This window comes from Thalassophryne amazonica, chromosome 4 (genome assembly GCF_902500255.1).
Source record: "Thalassophryne amazonica chromosome 4, fThaAma1.1, whole genome shotgun sequence".
NCBI lineage: Eukaryota > Metazoa > Chordata > Actinopteri > Batrachoidiformes > Batrachoididae > Thalassophryne > Thalassophryne amazonica.
In genome coordinates, this window is record NC_047106.1 from 42,227,353 (window position 1) to 42,244,353 (window position 17,001).

At 45.6% G+C, this 17,001-nt stretch overlaps 1 protein-coding gene and 1 long non-coding RNA gene across 4 annotated transcripts in view; one reads left to right on the top strand and one right to left on the bottom strand.

The window, feature by feature from the left end:
- Window positions 1-15,224, bottom strand: LOC117508115. Its single transcript, XR_004559988.1, has 3 exons — window positions 15,214-15,224; window positions 2,032-2,036; window positions 1-233 (listed from the first exon to the last, which is right to left on the bottom strand). It is a non-coding gene; the product is annotated as an uncharacterized LOC117508115 (long non-coding RNA).
- Window positions 2,994-17,001, top strand: part of usp2a (ubiquitin specific peptidase 2a) — a 148,387-nt gene continuing 134,379 nt past the window's right edge. For all 3 annotated transcript variants that reach the window (XM_034167764.1, XM_034167767.1, XM_034167768.1), the window contains exon 1: window positions 2,994-3,222. The gene's annotated coding sequence lies outside the window, so the exon portion shown is untranslated. The remainder of the gene's footprint in view (window positions 3,223-17,001) is intronic.

The window sequence follows — 17,001 nt, forward strand, 5'->3', positions numbered from 1 at the left end:
ATAGTTCAGGGAAGTTCTCTCAGGGCTGTCTCAAGGCATTCTGGGAAGTGTAGGAATTTGCAGTGGGAAAGAACGTGAGCCAACAAAACACAGTCAAAAGCTGATGACAAAGAATAGACTGAGAAGCATTAAATGGATGATTAAAGTTAATCAGGTATTAGTTCAGCTGAAACATTAAAGCTAGTGACAAATGAGAAATAGAAAAGGAGTAGTTTCACAAATGGAATTGTATCCTTTGTTTATACATGGAAAATTTTTTTCTTTTTAAGTAAATATGCAACACAACCGCGAGACATGGCAGCTGCAGCAACTGTGTGGTGAAAGTGGGATTGTTGTTAGGCTACGTATTATAAATACACTGCTTGTCTCATCTGCCTCACATAGATCTAGCAAAACTATAGTGTCCTTGATTATAGTGTATTACAGTTTGGTTGTCTAAATATGCAGGTTTTGAGCCTGTTTGACACGCCAGTATTTAAGCTAATCATTTTCACTCAGCTACAGTATGTAACACAGGACTGTTTATTAGATCTGGAATTATATAGATGATATGAAAGTTATATGACATGCAACAGAATGGGTCATCTGATATCATCTTCTTGTGTATGTAAAGAAAGAGGTCACTGAATGGTAATAAATGATGGTCTCCCTCACCAGTGTGTAATGGTGTGTTTGATTCCACATATTTAACCCTGTTACACATTGTAAAGGTGGTTTCATATCTTTATTAGGGATGGCACAATGTCAGTATTTCATGTCCGATTTCAGGGGCAGAGCCTGGATTTTGTAAGGGGGGGGGTGCAGCATGGACTTGCGAACAAGTCAGGTGCGACCTAAAAATTTTAGAATTTTTAGGTGTCCTTTCCTGCATTTTGCCGCATATTTTGCCACAATATACACCACATAGAAAAGAAACCTGATAACGTGTTTTGATTTAATTCATTTGAACTTGTACTATACAATCTAGAATGTGATGCTATGACATTATGATGACAAGTAGCAGAACATTTGAAACATCTGTGGCTAAAAAAACCCCACCTTTGCTACACCTTTGATCCGGTATAAATGGAGTGAACTGAGTCACTTGTTGCTGAATAGAGGGTTCAGAAACAACATTCAGCTGGGATTTCAATTTTTTTTCTTTTGGTCCATGAAAAGGAGGGGGCGTGCACCACCCCCTTTCTCCCCTTAGATCCGCCCCTGTTTATGATACCGATACTGGAGCCTTCAGTATCTGCTGATACCAACAGCCATCTTATATCCTTTCCCTTTCTTAAAACTACTAATGTGTTATCTATGTAAATGATAAACAAATATTTTACTTCCTAAAGGAAATCATACAAGCCCACAACATAACTCAGACAAGCAGTAGACAACTCTGATTAGATTTTTTTTTTTTTTTTAACAACGGGATTTCGGATATCCAGTAGTTTTGGCCAGTATCTGACTGATATTGATCCAAAATATCAGATTGGCACACCCCTAATGTTTATACCACAGCAATGACTCCAAGTACTATTTTCATAATTGATTAATTTTCCCATTATTTTCTTGTGATTAACTCTTTAGTCTGCTTGTCAACAAAATACCCATCACAGTGTCCTAGAGCCCAAAGACACAGCTTCACATTTCTAGTCAAAACCCAAGGACCATGGTATTAAAGGATTTGATATTCGGATGAGGGGTTTTTTTTTAACATTTGGCCAGTTCAAGAGCTGTATGGAATTAAAATCTTATTTAAATTGTTGAAATGCTGTTTACAATCTTCTTCATAGGACCTCAAGATTGTCTATACTTGGTTTTGAATTGTTTAAACAAGATTGTTTCGTTAAATCCAGTCTAACTTTTATCACTGATTTAAAAAAAAAATCGGAAAAAACATACTGGCAATCTTACAGCACTTCAGACTTAAAAAAAAAAAAGCTTTAAAAACATTTGACAATGCTCTGCCCTTGCTATATTACAATTGGAAACACTTTTGAAAACCAGCAAATCCCAAATTAAGATGAAATGATAGAAGCAGCAGCTGACCTAGGCTTTGAAAATAAAAGAAACGGGTAACTTCACACTTGCTCCTAATTTTCATCATGCATGTGACCATTAAGATTATTCCTTGCAGTGTGCTCAGTATTCAGCAAGTGGCAGATTGATCTGTTATATCTTGCACAGCGATACAATACTTTTTTTTTTTTTTTTTTGTCCCCAAGGGGAATTTGTCTTGGACTTCAAGTGCCCGAAACATTTCTGTCTCAAAAATCAATAAATACAACAAATAAAACACTGCTTACATGCCTATGGAAAATTCATCAGCATATTGCATATTTTCCATGATGTAATATACAATTAAAACAGCATAATTAAACATTAAAAAGTTAAAATACACACCTTACTTGTACATATGCACATACAGACACACACACACACCATATATATATGTGGTGTGTATATTGTTGTTCTGGTCCATCAAAGTTAACCAATGTCACATCAGTTTATCCTCATCATATGCTCTTCTGATTGATGAATTACATGACGGTAGCATTTATTGTTTTTGAGTTATAGTGTTAACAATTTCGAGAGGATGGACTAGTTTATATATTCAGTCACTCGCTGTTTTTGACAAAGTACAGGCCTAGTTGAATGTTCACACTTCAATAGTTGGAATGAGTTAAATGTATTTTTTTTTTCTTAGTGAATGACTTTAAATGTTAAGTTTCAAATAGCTGAAGTACTTTTTCCAATTAATTATTTATTTAAATCAACTAATTGTTTTAGCACAATGCGCCCGGCTTTGGTTTCGTAACAAACTTATTAAAAACATCCCTCAAGTTAATTACATGAAGGAATGTCCAATTTCTGGTACTGGCCCTGAATGCAGCACTTTTTTCAATGAAAGAGCCTTTGATGTTTACGTTAATCACCATGGTGACTGTGTAAGGAGGCGGTTCCATTGAGCCAAACACAAACGAGCTATTGCTGGAGTGACGTCACCGTTAAAGCGGACGGACCCGTACTCGGAGGCTAAAAAACTCTAAACTGCAAGGGAACAGCCGATATGGATGAAGAAAACCGACGTAATTTTGATTAAATTTGGTTTCCGGCTGACCATATTTTGCCTGATACTGTCGGCAGTCCTTCAGCGCGCAGCGGCAAAGCGGACTCCAACAGACGGGTTTGGATGGCGCTAAACTGCCCTCTTGGATCTGGATGATCTGCAACTGTGCGGTGAGTGAATGCAGTTCCCACACACCGCCACCAAACCCCCTTCGAACTCTGACACGCTGCGTCTCTTTCATTTTTATGAAAGACTGTACACACCCTACAGCACCAATATACACATTTTAATAGCGATAAGGAGCAACTAATATTCGGCTGGCAATGTGACAGCTAAATCGCTAATATTTAAAAATATTAACTTTTAAAATCGGCACATCCAGCTCGCTACCGCCTGATTGATGGGACATTTCTCTATGCACAAAACAAACTCCCCTCAAAACCTAAGCAGTTTATACTTTCTTGCTAATTAAATATAGGTATATACCTTATATAACAACCTGATAGAAACTCTAAGAGTCGCAAAGGTCCGCTTTAGTATTCGGCATAAATTCTCACTACAAAAACGACGCTTTATTTCAGAATAAGTTTTAAATTGTGCTCGCTGCTGCCCCTCAGAAGATTTGATTAACAGTTGACCCAACAGTTAAATTAGTGTTACCAAATACTCAACATAGTTGCAAGGGAGAAAACACGTGTGGAGAAGAAAATATGTATATTAACTGCAAAAGACTTTAACAGAATTAAATGGGACACGACCAGGAACACTTTGTTCTCTGGTGCCACTATTCTTGATCTGCAGCCTATTTGGAGTGTCCAGAATATAAAACATTGAGTGCTCGGAGACATGGCCAAGGAAGACTGAAACAAGACCACATCACTGAACAAGACTCACAAGTTGACATGTCGAGACTGGGCCAAGAAATATCTGAAGACAGATTTTTCAATTTTTTTTACGTACAGATGAAATGACATTGACTCCTGATGGACAAAATGGACAGGCCCATGGAACACTAATGGACTATACAGGGTTTTCAATCACGTGACCGATTTGCTGCAGGACAGGTGCCGTTGCCATTCTGGATTACAAGGAGGCTGACGCGTGATAGAAAAATGAAGAGAATGTACGGTTATTATGAGGCTTTAAATCCTCGAGATAAAGCTATTTATCGTGATAGATGTGTAGCAGTTGGTTCAGTGGATCCGTATCTTATACCAGATAGTGAGTTTAGTGTTAATGTAACAAACTGGCTGACCGTGTCACACTGCGATATTGTGAACTAGGAAGCTGCCGACCAGGTCAGCCTCGCCGGCCTCCTGCAGAGCATCACAGTGGAGCTCTGAAAGCGGAGGTTGTCTTGAAGTCCTGAGCGATTTCTCTCACCAGGCGCTGGAAGGGCAGCTTGTGGATCAGCAGCTCGGTACTCGAGGACCACAATGTAAATAAGCATCCGTATTGGAAGCGTTCTTGTGTTATCCTCTGCAGTATTTTTATGTATTGTTATATAATTTTATTGCCGAATAAAATAAAATTCTGGGAGCAGTGGATATCTGTTAGCGGCAGATCTCTCACAGCGCCACGGTGCTGTGAGGCTTCTTCACACCGACGTTGAAGCTTCTGCAATTGTTCGCCAAATACACGAAGTGTAATCACAGCGGCCACCACGTCGTAATCCAGAATGGCCACGGGACACAGAATGACGTGACCGATACGTCACATGAAAACCCTCTATAACACCACTTCGAGTAAGGCACACAAGATGGAGGAGGGGTACTGATATGGACTGCTATTATTCAGGATTAGCTAGGTGGACCTTTTTGGGTTTATCAGAATACAAGGGCGCGGACTTTACGTGAATGCCCTCTGGTGGCCATTTCTGGCCACTGAAAACATCACCGAACTCTATACAAATACATGTAATTTGGTCACTTTTCAAAGGGATCAGACTCGTCAATCAAGTGAATTTGCTATACATGGTTCATGTCAGGTCTGCTTGGTCTGTAAATCTCATCGTTCCAGGCAGTGATAGCTATCAGCTGATTTCAATAGACGATCAATGCAGCCTGAGCGTGTTTACAGCGGGCAGCCAGTTGCGGAAATACGAATTCTCGCCTTCAAATTCGCTACTGCGCCGGAAGTGACGCGCCCTTCTATTGGATCAACTTGACCATTTTTGCTATTTTTACCCCATAACTCCATAATATTCCACCATAGATATTCCAAACTATACCTTTTTGGAATTTTTATGATCAGGCATATAATAATACAATAACATGCTTTTGGAGGGCGGTATGCATTTTCTGAGTCCCTCCGTCCATGCCCAGTCGCCCAAAATGACCGATATTTGCCCTCGTCTAACTCGGGAGAATATCAGTCATTTTGGGTGACTCGGCATGGACGGAGGGACTCAGAAAATGCATACCTCATGACAACTGCATGTTATTGTATTATTATCACTTACTGAGATACACAACACGTGGAATCACATTAACAATATTTAATGTCATTTCAAAACGCACGACACCCAGCAAATGCGTACATAAAAAGGGTTAGGGTTAGGGTTACCCTAACCCTAACCGCTGGTACTGCTCTGCTCTCCAAATTCGCCAGGGCGTCCTCATCAAGCTGGCTGCTTTGGCTACTGTTAATTGTCGAACTATCGTCTGAAATATCCATATTGGGATCAACACACACTTCTCGTCTTTTCATGTTATCGTCTGCGGACAGTTCTTGGGTTGCGCATGATATGATGTCATCACTTTATGCACAGCGGGCGGGTATTGGGATACCTGCCCGTTACTGTGGGCAGGTATTGACAGGTAGCATAAATGTAAATCTATGCTACGGGACCAGCAACGCCTCAGTAAGTGATAATAATGTGGTGTAGTTTTCAGTATAATTGGAGGATGCTTAAAATTTGAGTTCTTCATTGACCCCTGCCTTGCTATAGCTACCACCCTGAGATGGCCGTCATACATTTTTGTGTACTCATAGTTTACTGTGGCTGGATTGTAAGTGTTGTTTTGCCACCTTAAGTGGTATTGATTAGGTCAAAATTGGCAGACTATTAGGAAATCACCTACAAAACTGTCTCCAACCCAACGCATTAAACGTTTGGATTGCCCACACAATTTAGCACTTGTCATGTGAGAGCTTAGCAAATGAAGAACATACTGTCCATTTTTTAACTGCTTCAGATAGCCTATTTTGTTACATACAAGGTCTGTTAGAAAAGTATCAGACCTTTTTATTTTTTGCAAAAACCTGATGGATTTGAATCGTGTGCTTGGCTGAGCCAACCTTGAACCTTCGTGCACATGCGTGAACTTTTTTGCGCCTGTCGATTGCGTCATTTCGTGGTAAGCAGCCTTTGTGTGGGACCTGTGCTGTGCGCTCGGCGGATTTTCATTTCAAGGAAAAAGATGGAACGACTGGAGCAGCGCTGCATCAAATTTTGCCAGAAACTGGGTGACAGCCAGGAGGAAACCATTCAGATGATTCAGACGGCTTTCGGTGACGATGCTATGAGCATCACACAGATTAAGGAGCGGTACAACCGGTTTAAAGACGTCCGCACAACGGTGGAGAGCGAGCCACGCTCTGGTCGGCCATCAACATGCTGAAATGACCAGATCATTTCCAAAGTGAACGCTGTGGTGATGCGGGACCGTCGTGTGACTATCCGAGAAATTGCAGAAGAGGTGGACATCAGCACTTTTTCGGTACATTCCACTGTGACAGAAGATTTGGCCATGAAAAGAGTGGCGGTGAAATTCATGCTGCTGCTGACGGCGGTGCAAAAGTGCCTCCGTGTTGAAGTCTCACAGGACATGTTGTGACTTGCCCACCTCTTCCACAATTTCTCAGATAGTCACACGACTGAAAAGTAACCGAAAGCTGTCTGAATCACCCGAATGGTTTCCACCTGTCTGTCGCCCAGTTTCTGGCAAAATTTGATGCAGCACTGCTCCAGTCATTCCGTCTTTTTCCTTGAAATGAAAATCCAACATGAGCACTACACGTCCTCACACAAAGGTTGCTTACCAGAAAATGATGCAGTCGACAGGCGTGAAAAGTTCACGCATGCGCACGAAGGTTCAAGGTTGGCTCATACAAGCACACGTAATTCAAATCCATCAGGTTTTTGCAAAAAATAAAAAAGGTACGATACTTTTCTAACAGACCTTGTATTTTAGCATTATCTGTTAGAATTATCAAACAGCTTCAAAAATTACCTGATGTTGCGAAAAATAGTTGTAGGTCCTGTGGCAAACTCATGATTCAAGTGTGTGTACACTGAAACGATCTTAGTTCGTGAAAGTACTTTATTTATTTTAAAATCAGTGCATATAGTCACAGTACTTGAGCCACAGATGATTGCAGAATTTGGTGGTTTATTGTGCATTTTAAATATTTACCTTATCATTTATTAGTCAGTGCTTCAGTATTTTTTTCATTTTATATTTGACACTATTATCACAGATATAAATAAGATTATAAATGCATGTAACTTGATTTGCTATATTGGAAAGATGTAATGATTAGTCAGTTCCTGAATCTGAAGACAGAGGTTGTTGGGTCACTGAATGTGTATCACTTTGACCTGCTCAACATCTGTTGCAACAGTTATCTGTGTGCTTCTGGATTGCTCCTCCTCCCCTGCCCCCTTTAACAAAATAAAAAAAAGACATCATGCTAAGACATCTTATTGATTTCAGTAAGTCAGCACATACCAAAAAGAAACACTCACATCATGCTAAATTGGTTACGGCTGCTGTGTCAGTGTCGCCTCAACTCCTCACTGTGTCATGTAATGTTATCCAGCTAACAGAGAACATCCAGCAAAGGACTACATCTGTCTTTTTCCATTTGTCTTTTTCCATTACTTTGGAAGCAAAGGACCAAAGCAGAAATTTACAGATTTTAATTAGAAAAAAATCAGTTCAAGTATTTTATCAATTTTTAAAATTAGATTGTTATTAAGTATTAATAATTAATAATAAAAATATTGTTGTGAAAGTGTAGGAACACGGACCCACAACAGGGGGCGCAAAAATGAACGGACAATGGAGGAAGTCAAATAGCACTTTTACTGTTGTGAAATAAGCACAACAAACACAACAGATTACAATAATAGACAAATAAGTCAAATCACAAAAGGTGTCATGTGGGCAGGCTCGAAGATAGAAGACGTCTGTCCAAAGCAGAACCGGAACCACACGATTTCCTCCGCCACCGAACCCCGGGAATACTGGAGCCGCCAAGTCCCGAACTCCCAGGTGGCCACTGCCTCCGCTTGTCGGATCTGGTACTGCTGGCGAGGAACAAAAACAGTCAGATGTGGGTGCGCCTGCACCCAGCAACACGTATGGTGGAAAAACCACCTCCACCTCTCGTCAGGAAAACACTGGTTAGTGCAGGAATGTGTGTACTTATCAAAAGGTCCAGTACAGTCTCCTGCTGTTCCACTCACTATCTGCGCAAAAGCAACAACGTATTATGTTCAAGAAGACAACACAATTGGCTGAGTACGTTACCTCCTCGGTAGAGCGATATCTCGGCAAAGAGGTGGAGATGACGTCTTGCTGATATACCGATGCGGATCAGATGATTGGTAACAGCTGTCGTAGGTGACAGCTGTCACCCCGGCTGCTCCTGTGAGGTGGCAGCGCCCTCTGGTGCCTGGAGCCCGCACTCCAGGCAGGGTGCCCTCTGGTGGTGGTGGGCCAGCAGTACCTCCTCTTCAGCGGCCCACACAACAGGACCCCCCCCTCAACGGGCGCCTCCTGGCGCCCGACCAGGCTTGTCCGGGTGGCGGCGGTAGAAATCGGCCAGGAGGGCCGGGTCCAGGATGAAGCTCCTCTTCACCCAGGAGCCTTCTTTGGGTCCGTACCCCTCCCAGTCCACCAAATACTGGAAGCCCCGGCCCATCCTACGGACATCCAAGAGCTGGCGCACAGTCCAAGCCGGCTCGCCATCGATGATCCGGGCAGGAGGTGGTGCCGGACCCGGAGTACAGAGGGGTGAGGTGTGATGCGGCTTAATCCGGGACACATGGAAAACGGGATGGATCCGCAGTGAGGCCGGAAGCTGAAGCCTCACTGCGGCTAGACTGATGACCTTGAGGATCTTGAATGGACCGATGTACCGATCCTGCAGTTTAGGTGAGTCCACTTTGAGGGGAATGTCCTTTGTTGACAACCACACTTCCTGCCCTGGCCGATACGTAGGGGCCGGGGTCCGCCGACGGTCTGCATGGGCTTTCGTCCTCATCCGGGCCCTCAGCAAAGCAGAACGGGCGGCACGCCACACCCGACGGCACTTCCGCAGGTGGGCCTGGACCGAGGGCACACCGACCTCTCCCTCAATCACCGGAAACAAAGGAGGCTGGTACCCCAGACACACCTCAAAAGGGGAGAGGCCGGTAGCTGACGACACCTGGCTGTTATGGGCATACTCGATCCAGGCCAAATGGGTACTCCAGGCCGCCGGTGCACGGCCGTCACGCAACGCAGGGCCTGTTCCACCTCCTGATTGGCCCGTTCTGCTTGCCCGTTGGTCTGGGGATGATACCCGGATGAGAGACTCACCGTGGCCCCCAGTTCCCGGCAGAAGCTCCTCCAGACTTGCGAGGAGAACTGGGGACCGCGATTGGAGACGATGTCTGTTGGAATCCCATGCAGCCGGACGACGTGGTGGACCAGGAGGTCCGCTGTCTCCTGGGCAGTCGGGAGCTTTGGGAGGGCCATGAAGTGGGCCGCCTTGGAGAATCGGTCCACTATCGTGAGGATGGTGGTGTTGCCCTGGGACGGCGGGAGGCCCATGACAAAATCCAGGCCGATGTGGGACCAGGGGCGATGAGGCACGGGCAGCGGCTGGAGCAGTCCCGATGCCCTGCGATGATCAGCCTTGCCCCTGGCGCAGGTGGTGCAGGCCTGGATATATTCCCGGACGTCGGCCTCTAGGGATGCCCACCAGAAGCGCTGTCGGATGACTGCCACGGTTCTTCGCACCCCCGGATGACAGGAGAACTTGGAGCCGTGACAGAAGTCCAGGACTGCAGCCCTAGCCTCTGGTGGGACGTAAAGTCTGTTCTTCGGCCCTGTTCCGGGGTCCGGGCTTCGTGCCAGGGCCTCCCGGACGGTTCTCTCTACGTCCCAGGTGAGGGTGGCCACGATAGCGGACTCCGGGATGATGGGTTCCGGTGGATCCGACAACTCCGTTTTGACTTCATCTTCATGTACCCGGGACAAGGCATCCGATCTCTGGTTTTTGGTCCCGGGACGGTAGGTGATCCGGAAGTCAAAACAGCCGAAGAACAGTGACCAGCGGGCTTGCCTGGGGTTCAGCCGCTTGGCGGTCCTGATATACTCCAGGTTCCGGTGGTCAGTGAAAACCGTGAATGGCACGGATGTTCCCTCCAACAGATGTCTCCACTCTTCAAGAGCCTCTTTCACCGCAAGGAGTTCTCGATTGCCGACGTCATAGTTCCGTTCGGCCGGGGTCAACCTGCGGGGAAAAATAGGCACACGGGTGAAGGACCTTATCGGTCTCTCCGCTCTGGGAAAGCACAGCTCCTATCCCTGAGTCCGAGGCGTCCACTTCAACCACAAACTGGCGACTAGGATCGGGCTGCACCAGAACGGGTGCAGACGAGAAGCGCCGTTTCAACTCCTTGAACGCGGCATCGCAACGATCCGACCAGGTGAAGGGGACTTTTGGTGAGGTCAGGGCTGTCAGGGGGCTAACTACCTGACTGTAGCCCTTAATGAACCTCCTGTAGAAATTTGCAAAGCCGAGGAACTGTTGCAGTTTCCTATGGCTGGTAGGTTGGGGCCAGTCTCTCACCGCCGCGACCTTGGCCGGATCAGGAGCGACGGAGTTAGGGGAGATGATAAACCCCAGGAAGGACAAAGAAGTGCGGTGGAACTTGCACTTCTCGCTCTTCACAAACAGCCGGTTCTCTAACAACCGCTGCAGGACCTGACGTACATGCCGGACATGGGTCTCAGGATCCAGAGAAAAGATGAGTATATCGTCCAGATATACGAAGACGAATCGGTGCAGGAAATCCCACAAGACATCATTAACCAATGCTTGGAACGTCGCGGGGGCGTTTGTAAGACTGAACGGCATGACCAGGTACTCAAAGTGACCTAAGGGGGTGTTAAATGCCGTCTTCCACTCGTCTCCCTTCCGGATCCGAACCAGGTGATACGCATTTCTAAGATCTAGCTTAGTGAACATTTGGGCTCCATGCAGGGGCGTGAACACTGAATCCAACAAGGGCAATGGGTATCGGTTACGAACCGTGATTTCGTTCAGCCCCCTGTAATCAATGCATGGACGTAGTCCGCCATCCTTTTTCCCCACAAAAAAGAAACCTGCACCCATCGGGAGGTGGAATTCCGGATCAACCCGGCAGCTAAAGAGTCCCGGATGTAGGTCTCCATTGATTCGCGCTCAGGTCGTGAGAGGTTGTACAGCCTGCTGGACGGGAACTCAACGCCTGGAACCAAATCAATGGCACAATCGTACGGGTGGTGCGGGGGAAGGGTGAGCGCCAGATCCTTACTGAACACGTCCACAAGGTCATGGTACTCCACCGGCACTGTCCCGAGATTGGGCGGGACTCTGACCTCCTCCTTAGCCTGGGAACTGGGAGGAACCGAGGAACCTAAACATACCCGATGGCAGGTCTCGCTCCACTGAACCACTACCCCGGATGGCCAATCGATCCGGGGATTGTGTTTTAACATCCAGGGGAACCGAGAATCACACGGGAGGTGGCAGGAGTCACAAAAAACTCGATCTCCTCCCGGTGGTTCCCTGACACCACCAGAGTTACTGGAGGTGTCTTATGTGTGATTAAAGGGAGTAGGGAGCCATCTAGTGCCCGTACTTGCACAGGTGAAGTAAGTGCCACCAGAGGGAGCCCTGCCTCCCTGGCCCATTTGCTGTCTAGCAAATTCCCTTCAGAGCCCGTGTCCACCAGTGCTGGGGCCTGAAGGGTTAAATCCTCATAAAGGATTGTAACTGGGAGTCGTGTGGCAATATGGGTGTGTCCCACGTGAATGTCTTGACCCACCCCTAGCCCAGTTTCTAGGGGCGGGTGTTGGTGTTTAACCGTTCGGGGCAGTCCCTCACCTGATGCTCTATCGAGCCACAAACAAGCACGCTCCGCGGACCAGCCTCCTCTGTCTATCCGGTGGTCTAAATGTGGCCCTGCTCGTGTCCATAGCTTCATCAGCAGGGGGAGCTGTAACCACACGGAGCGTAGAGGCCGTGGAGCGTGGGGAGGGCGGAGCTCGGTCGGAGCTGGAAGGGAGAGGGACGGCGCGTGCCCGGCCACGCCCTTCGTCTCGTTCCCGACGACGTTCTTCTAACCGATTGTCTAACCGTATAACGAGATCAATAAGCCCATCTAAATCCCGCGGTTCGTCCTTAGCCACCAGGTGCTCCTTCAGGACCAACGACAGTCCGTTTATGAAGGCAGCGCGGAGTGCAGTGCTATTCCAGCCGGACCTCGCAGCCGCGATGCGGAAGTCGACTGCATAAGCAGCTGCGCTCCGGCGCCCCTGTCTCATTGACAGCAGCACGGCTGAAGCGGTCTCTCCTCTATTTGGGTGATCGAACACTGTTCTGAACTCCCTCACAAACCCATCATATGTCTGAAGGAGCCGTGAATTTTGCTCCCAGAGCGCTGTAGCCCAAGCGCGTGCCTCACCGCGGAGCAGATTTATCACATAAGCTATTTTGCTAGCATCAGTCGCGTACATGACGGGGCGTTGTGCGAAGACGAGCGAACACTGCATAAGAAAGTCCGCGCAGGTCTCCACACAACCCCCGTACGGCTCTGGAGGGCTTATGTATGCTTCCGGGGAAGGTGGGAGGGGTCGTTGAACGACCTGTGGAACGTCACTGTTACGCACAGGGTCGACAGGAGGGAGAGCCGCAGCAGCGCCCTGAGGGCGCACTTCCACCTGCGCGGCGAGATCCTCCACCCTGCGGTTAAGGAGGACGTTCTGCTCGGTCATAAGATCCAACCGAGCCGTGAAGGCGGTGAGGATTCGCTGCAACTCACCGATCATTCCTCCTGCGGACGCCTGTGCGCCCTGTTCTTCCATTGGCCGTTCAACAGCCGGTTGACGCCCCTTGGGATCCATGACGTTGGCCGAGATATCCTGTTGTGAAAGTGTAGGAACACGGACCCACAACAGGGGGCGCAAATGAACGGACAATGGAGGAAGTCAAATAGCACTTTTACTGTTGTGAAATAAGCACAACAAACACAACAGATTACAATAATAGACAAATAAGTCAAATCACAAAAGGTGTCATGTGGGCAGGCTCGAAGATAGAAGACGTCTGTCCAAAGCAGAACCGGAACCACACGATTTCCTCCGCCACCGAACCCCGGGAATACTGGAGCCGCCAAGTCCCGAACTCCCAGGTGGCCACTGCCTCCGCTTGTCGGATCTGGTACTGCTGGCGAGGAACAAAAACAGTCAGATGTGGGTGCGCCTGCACCCAGCAACACGTATGGTGGAAAAACCACCTCCACCTCTCGTCAGGAAAACACTGGTTAGTGCAGGAATGTGTGTATTTATCAAAAAGGTCCAATACAGTCTCCTGCTGTTCCACTCACTATCTGCGCAAAAGCAACAACGTATTATGTTCAAGAAGACAACACAATTGGCTGAGTACGTTACCTCCTCGGTAGAGCGATATCTCGGCAAAGAGGTGGAGATGACGTCTTGCTGATATACTGATGCGGATCAGATGATTGGTAACAGCTGTCACCCCGGCTGCTCCTGTGAGGTGGCAGCGCCCTCTGGTGCCTGGAGCCCGCACTCCAGGCAGGGTGCCCTCTGGTGGTGGTGGGCCAGCAGTACCTCCTCTTCAGCGGCCCACACAACAAATATATTATTAACTCATTATTAAAGAAAGCAAATTATTTTTTTCCACATTAATTAAAAGCCGGAATCCTTTGTAGGTTTGCAGCCCCTCCGCTCCCCCCAGTCAATAAACACATTGGTTATGATGGTCCTGTAAAATCATGGGATTGTTCACCCAAACAAATTCTATAGGGTGGTCACATGAGGTATTTATTTGGTTTATTCATTAATACTTAGCAGTCATTATAAAAATGTGAAGAATTTTGTTATCTCATGTCAAAGATTTTTGTGTGGGGCTGTGTTTTCAAGCTATTAGCACCAGATCTGCAATAAAACTTTTATGGTTGACTATATTCATTCATTTTCTGCCACAGTCGCAGTAGACCAAGCAGCTCATGCCACACTTCCCTGTTCTTGGCCAAGTTCTCTAACTCTTCCTTCACCACGCTGGTCTGGTACAGCATCCACAGAACATCAGATCCACAAAACATCAGCCCTAATCAGTCTGTCAATTTCATGCTCCAAATTACCCCCACTCAAGAACAAGACCCCGAGATATCTAAACTCCTCCACTTAGGGCAATAACTCCCCTGATCCAGAGAGGACAATCCACCCTTTTTTGACATATGGACATAGTCTCAGATGTGGAGGTGCTGATCTTCATCCCAGTCTCTTTAGACTTGGCCTCAAACCTGCCCAGTGTGCATCAGCAGTCGCTGTCTGATGAAGCCAACAGAACCACGTCATCTGCAAAAAACAGAGATGCAACTCTTAGGTAACTGAACGAGACACCCTCCAGTCCCTGGCTTTGCCTTGAAATCCTGTCCATGAACATTACAAATAGGATGGATGAGAAGAAGCACTCCTGGCGGATTCCAGTACCTACTGGGAACAGGTCTGATATGATGCTGAGAATGCAGACACAGCTCCTGCTTTGGTCAAATAGAGACCAGATTGTGAGCTGCAGTGGTTCCAGTATGCCATACTCCCACAACGCACCCCACAGGACACCTGGAGGGACCTGGTCATATGCCTTTTCCATGTCTACAAAACACATGTAGGCCGGTTGGCCTTAGTACCAAACACCTTTGTTGTATCCTTGCAAAGGTAAAGAGGATTAATAATAATAATAATAAAAGTAAGTCCCTTCGGCTGCTCCCTTGTTTGCACTCGGGGTTGCCACAGCAAATCCAAGGTGGATCTGCATGTTGAATTGGCACAGGTTTTACGCTGGATGCCCTTCCTGATGCAATTCCACATTACATGGAGAAATGTGGCATGGGTGGGATTTGAACCCGGAACCTTCTGCAATGAAACCAAGCACATTAACCACTTGGCCACCACCCCTGCAATAATAATAATAATAATAATAATAATAATAATTATTATTATTATTACATGTTGTTCTTGTATTTGTTGTTTAAAAATGAAAAGTGTACAAATCATCTTAAAATGTAAGAAACTCAAAATATTTAAATTTAACTTCTAGCAGTGAAATGAGGCATCGTATGTCGTGATAATCATATTGTAGAACCGCCTATCCTAGCAGTCCTGTATTGAATCATATTTTTTTGTAAATAATTGTTGTGATGTCATTAAAATTCAGCTACTCCATGAAAGAGATAATCAAATCCTGAATATATATATATATATTATATATATATATATATATATATATATATATATAGATATATATATATATATATATATATATTATATATATATATATATATATATATATATGAGGTTTTGAGTATATTTCTTATGGTTACATGGGAAACAAGGTACCAGTAGATTCAGTAGATTCTCACAAATCCAACAAGACCAAGCTATTAGTAAAAAAAAAGTAGAAAAGGGGGTGTTCACAATAATAGTAGCATCTGCTGTTGACGCTACAAACTCAAAACTGTTATGTCTGCTGCTTTTTTAGCAATCCTGTGAATCACTAAACTAGTATTTAGTTGTATAACCACAGTTTTTCATGATTTCTTCACATCTGCGAGGCATTAATTTTGTTGGTTTGGAACCATGATTTTGCTCAATTACTAGTGTGCTTGGGGTCATTGTCTTGTTGAAACACCCATTTCAAGGGCAAGTCCTCTTCAGCATAAGGCAACATGACCTCTTCAAGTATTTTGACATATCCAAACTGATCCATGATACCTGGTATGCGATATATAGGCCCAACACCATAGTAGGAGAAACATGCCCATATCATGATGCTTGCACCACCATGCTTCACTGTCTTCACTGTGAACTGTGGCTTGAATTCAGAGTTTAGGGGTCGTCTCACAAACTGTCTGCAGCCCTTGGACCCAAAAAGAACAATTTTACTCTCATCAGTCCACAAAATATTCCTCTATTTCTCTTTAGGCCAGTTGATGTGTTCTTTGGCAAATTGTAACCTCTTTTGCACATGTCTTTTATTTAACAGAGGGACTTTGCGGGGGATTCTTGCAAATAAATTAGCTTCACACAGGCGTCTTCTAACTGTCACAGCACTTACAGGTAACTCCAGACTGTCTTTGATCATCCTGGAGCTGATCAGTGGGTGAGCCTTTACCATTCTGGTTATTCTTCTATCCATTTTGATGGTTGTTTTCAATTTTCTTCCATGCTTCTCTGTTTTTTTTTTTTGTCCATTTTAAAGCATTGGAGATCATTGTAGATGAACAGCCTATGATTTTTTGCACCTGCGTATATGTTTTCCCCTGTCCAATCAACTTTTTAATCAAACTACGCTGTTCTTCTGAACAATGTCTTGAACGTCCCATTTTCCTCAGGCTTTCAAAGAGAAAAGCATGTTCAACAGGTGCTGGTTTCATCCTTACATAGGGGACACCTGATTCACACTTGTTTGTTCCACAAAATTGACGAACTCACTAACTGAATGCCACACTACTATTATTGTGAACACCCCCTTTTCTACTTTTTTTACTAATAGCCCAATTTTATAGCCTTAAGAGTGTGCATATCATGGATGCTTGGTCTTGTTGGATTTGTGAGAATCTACTGAATCTACTGGTACCTTGTTTCCCATGTAACAATAAG